The sequence below is a fragment of the Austrofundulus limnaeus genome, unplaced genomic scaffold (assembly GCF_001266775.1).
Source record: "Austrofundulus limnaeus strain Quisiro unplaced genomic scaffold, Austrofundulus_limnaeus-1.0 Scaffold49, whole genome shotgun sequence".
Classification (NCBI taxonomy): domain Eukaryota; kingdom Metazoa; phylum Chordata; class Actinopteri; order Cyprinodontiformes; family Rivulidae; genus Austrofundulus; species Austrofundulus limnaeus.
In genome coordinates, this window is record NW_013952451.1 from 1,359,719 (window position 1) to 1,362,831 (window position 3,113).

A 3,113-nucleotide genomic window follows, 5' to 3' on the forward strand; every position below is an offset into this window, starting at 1 on the left:
CCTTAAATGAATAAAGATTTTTTGATAATTTCCATGTGCAAGTCTTCTACAGAAACAGCAAATGTGGCAGGTCAAACGTTCTGGTTGTGCAGAAGTTTTGCCAAATTAGCCTGTGTCTTTACAGTTCACTTTACAAATTTCCACCCAAATGTCTTYGGCATATTTTACACTTGCCAACAGATGCATAGGATATGTAGCTCAAACCTTTATGTGGTTTGGGTTCAGCAGAGAGCTTTGTTTACACTAAGCATGTACCTGCAATTCAGAATTGMTTATCATGGCCTAATATGTGGAAAAATACTGATGTAAACTTGTTTAATTCAGGATATTTGTTTATGCTTGTCTGTTTAATAGTTTGTAATGAGCACCCCAAAGTGTTGCTATATTCTAACTCTTACATGCAGTCAATGTCAAAAGGTGAAAATGAAAGCTGCCACAACACAAACTTCAACTTTGGCAGCTCACTAAAGTTAGTGCTCTCCACCGGTTCATTAGTTAAAGGAGACATCAGCCCATCCTCTTCCTCTACAGTGCTCCTTTCGGAGCAGTTAATTGTGCGTCCACTCTTATCGGGGCTGGCGCGATAATAGAGCATAAAGAGGCATGCCTCGTTCATTAAAGTGGAGTTGGGATTTGTGAGACCGCCCCCTTTCAGGAGTCAAAAAAAAAAAAAAAGAAGAAGAAGAAGACGAGAGGAGAGCAGAAAAGAAGAAAAAAAGATTATTTCTCCTCGTCAGGAGAAGGTTGTAGGGGACCATTCGCTGACGGAAAGGACCAGAAACAGCTCCAGCACTTCACCTCCACCTCCTCCACCGAGTCCCTCGCCGCTCACCGGCACCTCGCAGAGAGAACAGGCGCAGCGTCCTCACCGCCTCCAGAGCAGACACTGTCCGATCACACAGAGGGTGGGGGGAGCGACGGAGAGAGAGAAGGAGAGAGAAAGAGAGAGAGAGAGAGAGAGAGGAGTTTTCTCTGATATTATACAGACGCCTACCACGTAGCTACTGTACGTTACTTTTTTTTTTCCTCCCCTCTCTCCCGGCGCCTTCTTTTGCTAAGTTGCGCTCCTGGATTTTAAGTGCGTCTCAGCGAACTCCGTCCCCATCAGGCAGCGCGGCTCCGACCTTCCTGTCAAACGGCCGGGCCAGACGAGCYGGCGGACCGCTTCTTGTCTTGTCTTTTATTTTTGTTTTGTTTTATTTTTTCCCCTCCTTCCTTCCTCTCTCTTCAGCCAGGAGAAGATTTCAAAGCGAAACAAAAGTAAGTACAACACTTGACCCTCACTCGCACAAGAAACGCGCTCTTTCCCYGCCACCTCAAACTTAAGGGCTTTTATTTTGATGCGTGCGCTGTCTGAAAGTGCATTAACTGCGTGTATCGATTTGTTGTGACCTCTGTCGACTCCAAGCCGGTGACAAACTCTGCTCCTGGTATAATTACAAGGTGACATCAAATAGCAAGTTATAGTCTATTAGGAAAGGGAAGATGCGTCTCTGTCTTGTGTTTGCTCATTTCTCTTCTGTGTATTGACCTTGTGCAGCTTTATATGTCCACATGCAGGCGCACAAAGCCTCCCTCCAAAATACTAAAAAAAAAAGTCACCTTAACTCAGATTTCTCTCAAATATGTCATCTTAAAAGGTAAAGCTAGAAAAGAAAAACMTGAAATGTAATTTTACATGCTATGTCAGAATAAATCAACTTTAAAAYCATGTAAAAGAAAGCAAAATAATGTAAAAGAAAATGCACACTGTTAAAACATAATGATGCATATTTAGGTAAATTACACCAAAAAGGTACAGGGCGGAAAAAAAAATGTTCGGCTTTATGAAAGCGTGTCAAAATTGAAAAACAATACTGATCACAATTCTCTAAATTTTGGGGCAAGGTGCGTTTTGACAGCTTTTAAACAATTCCAGTAAATAAGATGAGCTCATGTGACAGTCATTTCCTACAGGGGGGAGCACAGTTTGGTCATTTATCCAGAGCAGAGGCACAGAGAACAGTGCAATAAATCAGTCTTTTTGGAGACGATTTGTCAGGCTGAACTACAATTTTCCTTCGCCGTGACTTTGTGATTGACYTCTTGTACAACAGGAAATGCCATTTAAATTTACAAGGTGAGCTCAGTTCAGTCTCATGTGGCTCAGATGAACCTGTTGCAGTGAGGTTGAATTAATAAGGACAACGTAATTAACCTGTGGCAACTTTCACGTGCTGCTGCTTTAGAAGTAAATTTGAATATTTATCCCGTATGTGTAAATGAGTCCTAATAATAGGGATAAATATTGGATTGTTTTAATAGTTTCTATGTTAAACTCACACACAGCACACTATATTCTAGTTTTAGCCCAACAAAGTTGAAAGTTTCTAATATTTAACTTAACAACACAACGTCGTGATTCTGTAATTTATTAGTGTTTATAAATAAATTAAGCTTAAATAATGGCAACATTCATTTTAATTCACAATGAATGCAATATTCACAAAATACTGAKATTAACAAGACTTGTGTTATAGAAATATGTAAAACTCGCAGGTAGTAATAACTTTTGAAAAGTGCTATATCAGTGGGGAAGTGGGTTATACGTTTATGACTGCCACAGCAGATCAACCTGATTTGTTTGTCTGTCTAAAGCAAACTGCATGTGTTTCACTTAGTGCTCAGCTGCTTCTCACAGTGAATTCAATATGTAGAAAGAAATGTCCTGAACGGATTAAAAATGTAAATATACATTTTTGTACTCATTTGAGGATGTGGTGACTAAATCATTGTTGCATTTTTTTTCTTTATTACTTTCTTACTTTTATTGTTTGACGATTTATTTCAATTATTTGTGTGTCCACAAAAAAGATTTCAGACCTGGCCTTCTCTCCTCTGACTGTTGTCAATGAAGTTGTTCTGTGTGGCTCTCTGGCCTGTTGCTCTCTTGGGATTTAGCGTTAGGTTAATCCGCTTAAAGAAAGGTGAGCACTCGCATGTGGACCCACGATTACACACAGAGGACTCTGTCATCCGAGCTCTGTAATCTCTCAGACCCTTCACAGATCCGCGCGCACGCACACACACACACACACACACACACACACACACACACACACACACACACACAC

At 40.7% G+C, this 3,113-nt stretch overlaps 1 protein-coding gene across 7 annotated transcripts in view; it reads left to right on the forward strand.

The window, feature by feature from the left end:
* The window catches only part of mef2cb (myocyte enhancer factor 2cb), a 71,907-nt gene that overhangs the window by 10,999 nt on the left and 57,795 nt on the right, over window positions 1-3,113 (forward strand). Inside the window, exon 1 of one of the 7 annotated variants that reach the window (XM_014008379.1) lies at window positions 511-1,260. The exons of the other annotated variants lie outside the window; for them this stretch is intronic. The gene's annotated coding sequence lies outside the window, so the exon portion shown is untranslated. Of the gene's footprint in view, window positions 1-510; window positions 1,261-3,113 lie in introns of those variants that run through there. 7 annotated transcript variants of the gene reach the window in all.